We start from the raw sequence: 14,347 nt of genomic DNA on the forward strand, positions 1-14,347 counted from the left end.
AGTGGTACGTCTGGCGTCTTGGCATATGACGGTGCCGGGGTCACTGGATATGGTTGGTGCTACTGTAGTTGGTGTGGATGGAAATGACACCGCTAAGCCAACACCACTATTGCTAAGTTGAGGAACCATGTATATTACGTGGCAATCGTTGGGAATATTCCAACATTCCCGTGCTCCTCGCATACGCGGAGAAGGCAACGCCGATGCCTTCCAATTACTATTTATTAGTATTCACGATGTTTGGGAATTTAGCACGTCCTGAGAGTAGGTTAAAACAATTTCAACGTGGCCACCGGCTAGCTTACTTCGTTTTTAATTGAATTCACTCATTTCGGAGACAATTTTCGGGTTAAAATGTTGAAATGTAACTTCACGTATGAACATAGCTCCTCAGCCTTTCAAAATTTGGCTATGTATATAAGCACGGCTTTGAGGAATTCAGAAAATACGATGGACATATGTAGAGGAGTGGTTTTATGGTTGCTATAAACCGCCCGATTTTTGATGGTGAACTATCTGTATTTGAGGGCGGCGCTCGTCAGTTCCACCAACTATATGTGGATGCACTTATGTATCCTGTCTGCCAAATGTAAAACAAATTTTCGTGCAAACTTTTACCGGTAACCTTTTGCAATTGTAATCGCTGCAATTTTCACTTGGCCACTTTTTGGTCACGAGGGTTGTCTTCTCTACCGCTTCAGACCGCAAGCAAAAAGGAAAAGGATCTTTTTCTTTTTCGGAAACTCGTGGTGGTTTTTCCTTTTTTTTTTTTTCTCCCGTCTTCTAGTGATGGCCGGTCTGTCTGTTCCCTTCTTTTCCGATATTTTTCATCGCAACCTTTTCCACATCGCTAGGTGTGTTCCCGTGAACACGCTCCCAAGTGGGTCGTAGCCGTAGACCGTAGCAGCAGACCGTAACAAACCTGCTTCGCTTTGAAGACCTGACGATGAAGCGAACAGGGAACCGGATCATCTGTGGGAAGCTATTGCCAGGGATCTCCGATGACAAGCAACGTGGGGCACGACTCACCCCTGAGATAAGAGTCTCAAAGTCCTACTACGAAGCTAGCCGGGCAACATGGGTCCATCAAAAAAAAAAGTTAAGTCAAATTTGGGAATTAATTCTGTTTCCTAGTTTAAAAGGGCTTTGCGGCAATTAGACATTTGTTATGGAGAACTCGTCAAAACTCCGAAAGGTTTTAGTGGTTATCGCCCCCACAAAAGGCAAGACAAAAAAAAATAGACATTTTGATATGGAGAACTCGTCCAAACTCCGAAAGGCTAGTCCGACCTAAGCGGGACTGCCAGGGTGTTCACGGTCCTCGGTGAGTACGCGCGTGAACATCCTATGAGGTCAGTGCTCGGGGAGAATACTGGACGAGATGTCCCCGACCGCCAAAACGCCCAAACAAAAAAAGTCCAATAGGTGGATATATAAACAAAAAAATCAAATTGTAAATTGGCAAAAGAAACGCCCTTGTTGGTTCATTGCGGACGAATATCCGAAGCATGGAAGCGGCCTATCAATTTCCCGTTTAGGTCCTCGAGATCATACAATGCGTTACCTATTTTTCGAAGCACGCGACACTTCAGGTATTTGGGTAGGAATTTGGCATTAATGCCCTGTTTAAAATTACTTAAGGCAAAGTTTCTCCGGAAAACTTCCTGACCTTCCTTATAGTTGACGTGTCTAGAGCGCTTGTTATAGGTGGTTACTCCCCTATCTTTGGCCTGATCTAAATTTCTGCGGATCTGCTCACGAATATTAGTCAACTTGTCAGCTCGGCTTACTACCGTAACCTGGTCTTCTCGAAGGCTGCCGAGTTTCCCTAAAATGTTGTACGTTGAGGCATGTTGGACCATGTTTTGGCCATATAATGCAAAGTACGGAGAACAATGAATCGCTGTATGAAAATCACTTCTCAAAACTGATAAAATTTCGGGTATATGCTTATCCCAATTAGTGTGGTCAGGTTTATCCTTCAGGAAAATCCTAATCTTAGAAACAATTTCTCTGTTGACGCGTTCGGATGCGTTCGCTTGGGGAGAATATAGCCCCGTCCTCACGTGCGTCACCCCGTAGTTTGCAAAAAATTGGTTCATTTCCTTCGAGATAAACTGTTTACCATTGTCACTGTGAATAAACTCAGGGACCCCTACAGCCGGAAAAATTTCTGAAGCGAAGTAATTTATAACGTTTACAGTGGTGGCTCTCTGCATGGGCTTTAGCCAAACGTATTTTGAAAAATGGTCTAGTACTATGAAAAGAAATTGATTTCGCCGCTTAGATCTCGGATACGGCCCTAGAAAGTCGCAATACAACCGCTGAAATGGCCTTTCGGATTCAAAGGTACTCCCTATAGGTGGTCTCGACTGCTGATTGGTGGGTTTTACCGTTTTGCAGGTGTCACAACGCTGGACGTAGTCCCTGACGTCCTTAGTCTGCTGCGGCCAGAAGTACTTCTGCCTAACACGTTCTAAGGTTTTCAGCCATCCGCCATGGTAACTCCGGTTAGCGTCATGTGCTAATCTCACTGCTTCCTCAGTCAACCCTTTTGGCAACCATAAACGCCACAGCGAGTCTTCTTCCCCTTCCATCCCCTTACGAAACTTAACTCTTTTGAAAATTACACCGTCCACCACTCGTAAATCCGGAAGTGATTCCTCGTTTTCGGTGACGGTCCGAATTAAGTCTAAATACTCATTGCTGGTAAATTCGGGAGAGACTAAGTCTATTTCTCCGGGTGTGGTAGTGAAAGTTAACTCGTCAACGTCAAAACGCGACAGCGCGTCTGGTACTACATTCAGGGTGCCCTTACGATGTTCCATTCTAAAATCGTATCTTTGCAGTAAGAGTGACCATCTCGCCAACCTCCCGCTCAAGTCTTTTTGTATCATCAACCACTTGAGACTGGAGTGGTCCGTAACAATCCGAAAAGGTAATCCTTCGACATAGGGTCGGAAACGCTTCACGCTGATTATGGCTGCAAGACATTCCAGCTCGGTTACTGTATAATTGCGTTGAGCATTATTCAGCTTTTTCGACACGAACGCGATTGGATGCTCAGCGCCGTCATCATCGACCTGGAACAACACTCCGCCAACACCTATTTTGGAAGCGTCGCATTGTATTACGAATTCTTTGGAAAAGTCTGGTTGGGCCAAGACAGGCGCCGAACTCAAGGCTACTTTTAGTTTTTCGAACGCCTCTATAGCTTCAGGAGTGAGTTTAAACGGGCCTGCTGACTTGCGGAGACAGTCGGTTAAGGGACCTGCCAAGTCAGCAAAATTGGTAATAAATGCCCGGTACCAATTCGCCATGCCCACAAACCTACGCACTTGCCGAGGGGATTTAGGGATCGGGAAGTTTTGTATTGCTTCTACTTTTCCCGGATCCACTTTCAGGCACCCGCTGCCTATCAGATACCCTAAGTAGCGTATTTCCTTCTGACAAAATTTACTTTTTTCCACATTTATTGTCAGACCTGCATCTCTCAAACAGTTCGCCACTTCCGCTAGCAATTTTAGATGATCCTCAAAATTAGTGCTACATACCATCAGATCGTCCAGGTAGATAAAGACGTTCTCTCGCAGACGCGAAGGGATCGCCTTGTCCATCAGCCTACTCATAGTCTGCGGTCCATTGCACAGACCAAATGGCATCACCTTGAAGTGGTACAGAGGCCTCCCCGGAACTGCGAATGCTGTTTTTTCCTTCGAGGACTCTGTCAATTTGATCTGGAAGAACGCGTCTTTCAGATCAATGCCACTAATAAAATGCGTATCTTTCAGTCTGCTCAATAAGCCGTTGATATGAGGCAGGGGGTACGAATCCTTCTTAGTCACCGCGTTGACCTTTCTCGAATCTATACACAGCCTGACTTTGCCTGGTTTCCGGACCAGTACTACAGGACTACACCACGGGGAGTTGGATTCTTCTATAACTCCTAACTGTAGTAACCTGTCTAGTTCTCTAAAAGCTTCGGCTTGCCTCGGCGGCGAAAGAGGAAAATGCTTGCTTTTTATAGGCACAGCATCACCGGTGTCGATGTGATGCTCCACTAATTTAGTTTGCCCTAGGCCTAACTTCTCGTACGAAGGAAACGTCTCGATGACTTTTCGCAATTCTGATTTCTGTTCTGGTGACAATTCATGGAGGTTAAGTTCCTCTTCCTTTTCAAGCCTAGTCTCTAAGCACTCTACGCTCGGGAATATTTCGGGAGCTAACGCAAATGCTCTCCAAAAATCTACCCCGAAGTATGCTTCTTGGAGCAACGAGGGAACAAGGTAAAAACGAATAATCTTTGTGATATTTTTAAAAGTGACCGGTAGGGATACTGAGCCTAAAATTTTTTGCTTGTTGCCGCCCGCGGTATATACGAACGCATGTAAGGGCTGATATTCGAAGCCGTTATCCTCTAGGAATTCTACTCCATTTTTCCCTAAGATGGAGACGTTGGCTCCCGAGTCTAACAACGCTACAAGAAAACTATTTTTAATTCTAGCCTTTACTAAAGGCCTTTCGTCCTCTGTAAGCGTTAACGTGGTGGCTTGCAGCAGTCTACGCTCCTGTACTCTCCGGTGGTATCTCTTCCTACACTTCAAAATATTGTCCGATACCGGATATTGGTCAAAAATGGTATGTCTCATTTGTTCATACCTATCCTCCCTTTCTTTTAGGGTTGGGAAAAGTTGCGTTTGGCACGCGACATCCCTATGCTGGCGTCGCAGGATTTTGATTTGCTCGCCCATCGTGAAAGAGGACGTTCGACTCTCGGATTCAGAACTATTCGAATCGTCAGTACTATCGGGGAAGGTTATTATTACAGTCGAGGGTTCTTCTGCCAGGGTACTACTGCACCTCGGAAGCTCACCACCTCCATGCAGAGATTCGCCCTCTGGTTCAGCGCACGGGACGACGCCTCGAGCACTGGCTGATGTGGGAGCTATGAAGCCGAACGAGGTTCCCCCATCTTCTCGCTCGGGTACTGGTTTCCCTGCCTGCGATGGTCCCTAGGGCATTTAGGAGTGAATACACCCTTATACCCACATTTAAAACAAAAAGGACTTTTTATGGGTTCCTCGCAATATATATAGGAGTGCCCCATTCCCTGGCAATTCCAGCACTGGATTCCCGAGTAGTCCGGTCTTCTGCTGCGTCTATATTCCAGCGCCTCTATCTGCGGATCTATCTCGCCGTTCTCGCCTTCCATCGTCATGTCCGGGGTTGTCACGCGTGCCTCGCTTACATGCCGTCCTGGGTAATTGGCTCCCAGCAGCTTGCTCTCTTTCAGCACTTGTTCACCTCGGCGTGCTACATCGCGCAGATCATGGAGGTTCCTTACGTCCGCATTAAAAAGCATTAGCTTAAGGCTACTGTTGACGTTCCTTTTTATTATGTCAATCAGTAGAAGCTCTGACATCGGCTCCCTTAAGCGCGCGTTCAAGGAGATTATGTCCGCGTGAAACACGTCATAACACTCACTTGCCTTTTGCTTGCGCATGGAGATCTCCATCATGATCTCGTGGTCCGTTTTCAAGGTGCCAAACTCTCTTTTTAAGGAGTAGCACAAAAAGGCATATGTCGCATTTGGGTTTTGTTTTGTGAACAGCCAGTACCATTCTTCGGCTCGTCCCGAAAGGAATAAGTGGAAACTGGCCATTATTTGTTCGTCAGGGCATTGTGTGCGCTCACACAAGGTGTTTAATTTGAAGAGGAAATCGCTTACACTCCCAGTGCCGTCGAATGCGATTTTCCACTCCTGCGGTTTTACTGTTATGCTGCTTGGAGTCGGGTACATTGGCGGTACTACCGATGGCAATGGGTTACGGTCCATCCTGCTTGCGTTCCTGTGTTGCTGGTGTGCTTGCTGCGTGGATTCGAGAGCGGCGTTGAGCTGGGCCATGTTGGCTCTAATTGAGCCCATCTCTCTCCGCATTTCCTCCTGCGAAGCCTGGAACAGTTGGTGTAGCACGTCCACCCACGAGCCTCCACGAGTGGCTTCGTCCTGCATTCCTAGGAGGTTCGCCTGATCGCTGGTAGCGTCCCCAAAATTTCCAACCTCTTGATTTGGTGGTAAGGCACCCGCTCCATCTGGTGCATAGTTCGACACATTGGTCATTATCCCCGAGATGTTGTGTGTGTTTAGCAGCGATGCATTTAAATTGCTGGTGCTTACAGGTATGTCCAGTTTGTCGCGGTCGTCGTTCGGGCCCGAGCCTATATGAGTCCCCGCGGGATTTCCGTAGGATCCTCCTACTGGGGTATGCACCACCAAAGGACGCCTTGCTTTCGAAAAAGCCCCCCTATTAGCACCGCCCCGGTTTTGGTTTCCCCGGAACCCTCCCGCACTCCCGAACGGAGTATTTCGCCCCGGTTGGCCGAACGATTGCTCGCGTGACATAATCAAAAATAATTATATAAAAAAAAATGTAGCTCGTTACGTAGTAGTGAAAAAAACTTTTGCCGCGTAGCGCAGTTAGGGGTCAACAAAAAAAAATCAGAATTCCCCCTTTTACCTTATATTTTAGGCGATGCCTTGAAAAAAAATGTGTATATAAAAATTACGCGAGGAGTTGAGAAAACTTGGTAGCAATTGTAATGGGAACGCTGACATCCCATTCCCAGAAGGCACTTGGGCTACAGGTTGAGAAAAAAAAAAAAATTTACTACAAATACATTCATACTTGGCCCTAGTGCTCCCAACCGCAGTGCGAGGGGGTCTTAAGGCCCCCCTCCGAGACTGGTCTGAGGCCACTAGGGTCACTCCAGGCACACACGGGTTGGTCTCAACACGCCCAGCCGCAACGCAGGGGCAGTCTCCAGGGGCTTGCCCCTGGGACTGGTTGGGGGTGTTGAGGCCTCCCGTTCATTTTTACTGGACACCCCTCCTGCCTCCGCCGCAATGGGTGGAGCGGTTTCGGAACCGCTCCCCCAGTCTGGCGGGACAGGAAGGAGTGCCACTCTGAATCCCAGCTCAACCCTCCACAGTCCAGGTGGTATTCTAAACTACCACCTGGGGCGTGGGATGAGCCGGGGTTCTTTTTCCACATACATACACGCACTCACACTGACGACACAAAATTCGGCAAATAAAAGAAAAAAATTTAACATTACAAAAAAAAACCCAATTAGCGGACATATTATTACCAAACCGACTAACGGACAACATTCCGGGAAAATAAAAAAAAACCCCAAAATCTACAAAAAAAAACTTAAGTGCGTGCAGCACTGCCTCATCGGGTGAATACAAAATCCCGATAACTGACGTAAAGTCGCGTGGATCCCTCAGCTACCGGAGACGATGATCACTCCGGACACCCTGATCCGTCGAACCATCCCACCGCAACGCAGGTGGCTGCTCCTGCGGCTGCTCACCCCGGACTGGTGGGATGGTCAACTTCACAAGTTGACCAGGAGTGACCCTCGCACCCGGCGCCTCAGGAACCACGTTGGGCGCCATCTGTTATGGCGCCCTCAGCAACTGTCAACGATGATTACTCCGGACAACCTGATCCATCTAACCATCCCACCGCAACGCAGGTGGCTGCTCCTGCGGCTGCTCACCTCGGACTGGTGGGATGGTCAACCTTCACAAGTTGACCCGGAATGACCAGCGCGGCAGCGCCTCGGGCACCAAATCCCGTTGGGCGCCATCTGTTATGGAAACGCATCTACAGTGGAAGCAGTAAGGAAGGCGGTCGGCATGATGTGTTGGTGCACAGTGGCTAGTCATTGTCGGCTGGGGCGGGTCCTTGCCAACCTTACTGTTCCTGCGCCATAAGCAGAAAAAAGTTCCTATCATGCCTATCAAACTAGCAGCTGTCAAAATCAAAATAAACTGACAGAAGCGCAGAGACCGACTCAAAACGCTTATAAATTCAAATCAAAACGACATCCGGTCGAACCGGATGCCACGGACAACCCGTTAACATTCCAAAATTTAAAAATTCAAAAATTCAAAAAAAATTACCGCAAAAAAAATTTACCGAACCGGACATGGCCGGTTACCAACGCTGACAATCGAAAATAAAAAAAAGCTGAAAATTAAAATACAACAAAAGGGCCGAATATAACTTGGGGGCGCCGCGGGTGTTGTTGCGACGCCCGGTGCATTTATCCCACCCTCAAATAACCATGGCCACCGACGCACCTAATCTTTCGGTGGCCCCTTACCTGTTAACCCTACGTGCCCTCTAAATAAATGGCGACGCCAGCATTCCCATTTTAAAGGTTAATTTATTTACAGTTCATTATCAAAACATTTCAGTAAGACTTATTCCGTATATACCTGGCATTACAGGCTATATAACTAAAGCTATACTAAGGCTTATGAAAAATTATTATAAGGGAAACCTTAAGCAAAAGAAAACTCAAGGGTAAGTGTATTTTAAGATGTGAGAGTATCTGACTTACTTGGATATCCGTTTCTACGGCGAGTACAACCCCAAGGCTCCTAAGACAATTGCTACTCTAAGTTTCCTATCTCTTTCTTACGCTAGACTTACGCCCGATGCGTACCTGTACACCCTCTCTAAAAGTTTCCTCAACTTCCTACCTATTCTACCTTTATTGAGTTTTATTTTATTTTACCTTACGTTCCTTCCTTTTCTATTTCTTTTCTTGGATAATCCTGGTAAGTAGTGTTGTTCGGGTTTTAATAAGGTTTCCAAATAATATAGATACATAAATAATATAGCAACTTAGGAATAACTACGCAATATATTTACAGAGGCACGTCTCTTAAAAATTCAATTTTGTGCTAAATAAACAAGACTGTCATATATTTCTTTTTATCATTTACGCAAGCTAGCAATTGATTGTTAAGACCTCGTCAAATCCGAGTTTGATTAACATAGTGTTAGAAGGTTTTTACTTACAAGCTCAAGTAAAGTTACTATAACTATGATTATATATTTAACTGATGCTGTGGTTCGCTGTTTTATAAGCAATGGAGGGAGAAAACTTGTAATAATAGCGATATTCTTTCGTAATCGCACTGCAAAGAAAAACAGCCTGAAGAGTATTGGAAGCATAAGACTTGGGCAATATCAAGCCGTTTGGAAGCAACTCGCTCTGCTTAAGTTACAAAGACTCTTTCGATTCTCACGTTCTCACATACGTCGGTTGAAGATGTAAAGAGTCAACGATTTTCAACCGTGATGATTTCGAAATTTCATCAGTTCCTTCGTTCATTTTAGTTAATAAAAGAAAGATTCTTTAATACCGAAATCTTTATAAACTGACTCTAATATTTTAGAAAAGTTGGAGGATTCACCAAAAGGAATCTTTTTATTGAGAATTTCAAAAAAAAATTTAGAAGTTCAAGAAACTTTCTTAGTATGAAGCCCGTTTTCGAACGTGCCTTTGAGAAGTTCCAAAGATTACCCAAAATTTTAGATAATTCCAAACCGTTCCAAGCATTTACTTAGAATTTCAAGAATCTTATAGTGTGCATGGTTCCAGTTCAATTAATGTTAGTTAGTTAATCAAAAATATAATTTTCTTTGTCCATCCCTCTTAAAGAGTACTCCAAGTTTTCTCCCCTAAGAAAAACTTAATTTTACATACATTATATAAAAAAAAATCCACAGATGCCTTTGAGAAAAAAAAATTGTCAAAATTAAGTGTTATACCGGTCTGGGCCGAAATGAATTAGACGATACAACTCAGGGTAAAAGTAAAGTTTTGAAGCTTAGATAAAAATTTGTAGATTTAACAAAAAAAAAATTCATCAGAATTTCTCATTCTCTTGTTTTGAAAATATCTTCCGTAACCGGAACGAACTCACCGCTTTAGATGTTGTTGCTGGTAGTTGGTACTATGAGGTCATTGCCGGTAAGTTGTCACAGCTGGGTGGTAGTAGCAGGCCTATATGCGGCGGCCCTGCTATTGTTGTTACTAAAATCGGTGGTGGTTACGCTCGTTGTTGGCGCAATCGATTTGGTAGCGCGCGGTATTGCACGCAATAATGGTGGCAGCCCTTAGGCCTGACGATGCTGTTGGCTCCGCGAACGTCCAGACGTGAGGAATGTGGATTTTGAGGTGCTATCAATTGTTGATGTTGCTGTTCGAAAGATTGCACACGCTGTTATTGTCGATATGTCACTCTAGGAGTGGTACGTCTGGCGTCTTGGCATATGACGGTGCCGGGGTCACTGGATATGGTTGGTGCTACTGTAGTTGGTGTGGATGGAAATGACACCGCTAAGCCAACACCACTATTGCTAAGTTGAGGAACCATGTATATTACGTGGCAATCGTTGGGAATATTCCAACATTCCCGTGCTCCTCGCATACGCGGAGAAGGCAACGCCGATGCCTTCCAATTACTATTTATTAGTATTCACGATGTTTGGGAATTTAGCACGTCCTGAGAGTAGGTTAAAACAATTTCAACGTGGCCACCGGCTAGCTTACTTCGTTTTTAATTGAATTCACTCATTTCGGAGACAATTTTCGGGTTAAAATGTTGAAATGTAACTTCACGTATGAACATAGCTCCTCAGCCTTTCAAAATTTGGCTATGTATATAAGCACGGCTTTGAGGAATTCAGAAAATACGATGGACATATGTAGAGGAGTGGTTTTATGGTTGCTATAAACCGCCCGATTTTTGATGGTGAACTATCTGTATTTGAGGGCGGCGCTCGTCAGTTCCACCAACTATATGTGGATGCACTTATGTATCCTGTCTGCCAAATGTAAAACAAATTTTCGTGCAAACTTTTACCGGTAACCTTTTGCAATTGTAATCGCTGCAATTTTCACTTGGCCACTTTTTGGTCACGAGGGTTGTCTTCTCTACCGCTTCAGACCGCAAGCAAAAAGGAAAAGGATCTTTTTCTTTTTCGGAAACTCGTGGTGGTTTTTCCTTTTTTTTTTTTCTCCCGTCTTCTAGTGATGGCCGGTCTGTCTGTTCCCTTCTTTTCCGATATTTTTCATCGCAACCTTTTCCACATCGCTAGGTGTGTTCCCGTGAACACGCTCCCAAGTGGGTCGTAGCCGTAGACCGTAGCAGCAGACCGTAACACAATGGAAAAAGTGTACTAAAACAACACACATCAAATTTTGTTTAAAAAATTGCAACGGCATCACTTTTTTCTCCACATTTGTTTTGCTCTAACTTTTCTATTATAAAATTCAGAAAAAGATTTTATTTATTTGCAGAACTAAAGAAATTTGCATGTTTCGTCTTTGAACTAAAGTCAGTTGTATTGCGGATATTAAGAAACAGATTTCTAATTGATATTTATTCATTAAAAAATGCCTTCAGAAATGAAATCTAAAAATAGGGCTAAGAAAAATAAAATTCCCCTACAGGGGGTCAGTTCAAATTCAATGAAGTGGTGAAGTGAAAACATTTTTTTCCACTTCACTTGATATGCGATTCAGTTTGAAAAAAATAGTGATATCTACCGTAAATTTTTTTTCATTTAATGAATATTTTTTCACCGTTGAATTGCCCGTGAAAAATCTATATATATATATATAAAAGAAAGTGGTGTTAGTTACACTATAGCTCAAGAATGGATGAACCGATTTGGCTGAAAATTGGTGCGAGAGGTAGCTTAGAACCAGGAGACGGACATAGGATACTTTTTATCCCGTCTGAATGGTTTTCAGGATTCGTCCGGGATCCCGTCGTGGTTATTTTGGGACCTTTTCGGGACTATATCCCGATCCCTTCGAGGTTATTTCGTGACATTCTCGGTATGCTTCAGGCATCATTTCTTGATAGTTTTCGGGATCCATCTGGGATCACGGTGTGGCTCTTTCTGGATAATTTCGATCATTTGGGGATCCTATCAGGTTATCAGCTCATTTAGTTATTTTTTTACTCTATTACAAAAATGAAATATATTAGACAGGCAATTTTTTTTAAATAAATAACTTGATAAGCAGGTTAACGTGGGTGGTATATTCATTTTCTCCTTGCGGACGAGCCCGCGGGTAAAGGCTAGTATATCTAATAGCTAATATATATATAATAGTGATAAAGAGTGATGTATACCACTTGAGGTAAACACACTTCTTAGCAGGGACCATTCCTACGAATAAGAATAGATTCAAGAATACAGATAAAGGTAGAAAAAGCAAACGTCTCAAAATTTAATAAAGCAATCTTCATTTCATAATTTTTATGATAAAATTGCTCAATAATCAAGCTACGTACACTTTCTGTATTTTATGATTATTTAGAAAGTATCAATTTAAGTACTATTCCAAAAAGGGCCAATCTTTTATGCCCCTTTCTCATGTACTTCCAAAATACAACCGGGAGCTCACTGGAGCTAAGGGGGTTCGATACGATTGCTGTCAAATCTTCCGCCACCTTGTTTCCATCATCCGGTGGCAAAATCCTGAGCATTGTAAATTTTACCAAGTAGCGCAACTAACAGCTGATCGGTGAAAATTCGCACATTCACACGAACAGTTCTCGACTCAGTTTCAAAACAAAACTTTAGATTATTTAACTCAAATTTTAAAGTGAGATAATCTTTACGAGTTTATGTACATAGAATATAAAAGGCGTTTTTGTTGTTATTAAAACAGTAGTTTTATTTTTATTAAAGCTTTTATCAATTTTTTTTTTAATTTTGAAAAAACTCCGAACACCATTCCTTCATTTTATGACATTCGACTGCCTAGTCCACTGCCTTCCACTCTATTCGCAACATAACCTCTGTTTAAGTTGACAAACTATATAGTAAACAATGATCCTGAGCGGGATAAATGATTTTGCATGTAAATGCAACAACAACCCTGCAACAATTGTTGGATTACGTGTTCCATTTTCTTCATGTATTTGTATTTGTATTTGTATTTATTAGGCAATTCATCCCAGCACAACATTTTGGCAAAAATTATTTTACAGTGCTAGTCGGTAAAAGGCATAAAATAGGAACAATTTAAACTTGAAACTTAAAGCTAATGACTATGGCTAAGAAAAGGTTACAATAAATAATATATTTAATAAATAGTAAATAAATAAAATAAACGAATGATAGAGTACATTTGTTAGAAGAAATCAGTATTTTAATTGTCTAGGTTATTATAGAAACTTGTTAATTCTTTATTGAAGAGCAGAGCATATATATTAATTTATGTAGCGTAGTGAGCGTTTTAAGTTTAATAAGGTTATCGAAAGAAATGTTTAGCAACCTGTAAGCATGATAAGACGTGGTCAAGTCTTTTCAACCCATAGACGTATCTAGCAATGTTGTTATAAACAACATTAAGTTTCCTATTACATACATAGTAAACCTCACAACCATAAAGCAGCGTAGGTATTAAGTACGCTTTGGCTATTAGTAGACGAATATGTAATGGAGTAAAATATTGTGTAAGCCAGAGTGTGCGAAGCATCCCATACACTTTTCCCACTGTGCGGAAGATGTGATCTTTCCATGTCAAGGTTTTGTTAAAAACTACACCTGGATTTTTTGCCGTGTCAACGTATTCTATAATAGTGTTGTCTAAAATTAAATTTTCCATTCCACTTTTATCTAGTGACCTTCTATGAATGACTATACATTTCGACTTCTTAGGGTTAAGACATAAGCCGTTCATAGAAGCCCACGTACCAATTTGACATAAATCGTAATTTAAGTTATTAATACATGAACTGGTACGATCACTAGGACAGCACATGTACAATTGTACGTCGTCAGCATAAATGTGAATATTACAATACTTGAGAACACCAGGCAAATCGTTTATATACAAAGCAAATAACAGGGGACCAAGGATTGAGCCTTGTGGGACTCCTCTTAAAACACTGACGAAGTCAGACTTTCTGCTACCAACACTTACTGCCTGAGTTCGGTCGGCCAAATACGATCTGATGAGGGCTGTTGCACAGTTGGAGAAATTAAATAGGTTGTCCAGCTTCTTGCAGAGAACGGTGTGGTCGACCGAGTCAAACGCTTTTGAATGGTCGAGAAGAGTCAGGAAAGCAGTAAAATTTTTGTCAACTTGTTCGCGAATATCCTCTATCACCGATAGGAGCGCCGTTTTACAGCTACGATTTGACCTGAATCCAGACTGGGAATCTGTGAGGAGGTTAGTATCCTGAACATAAGTATTTATCTGGCAGTGCAAAATTCGTTCGACGACCTTGGAAAGGAAAGGCAGAATAGCTATAGGTCTATACTCTTTGTTTTGCTTGGGGATTAGGATTACCTTAGCAACTTTCCAACATTTGGGAAATACACAGGACGTCAGCACAGAGTTAACCAAGTAGGTTAAGTGAGGAAGGATTTTAGGAAGAATTATTTTTAAAAATGTCGGACATATACCATCGAACCCCATAGCATTAGACTTTACTGAAAGAATGGCTTGAACG

This window comes from Eurosta solidaginis, chromosome 5, assembly GCF_040869045.1.
Source record: "Eurosta solidaginis isolate ZX-2024a chromosome 5, ASM4086904v1, whole genome shotgun sequence".
Taxonomy (NCBI): Eukaryota; Metazoa; Arthropoda; class Insecta; order Diptera; family Tephritidae; genus Eurosta; species Eurosta solidaginis.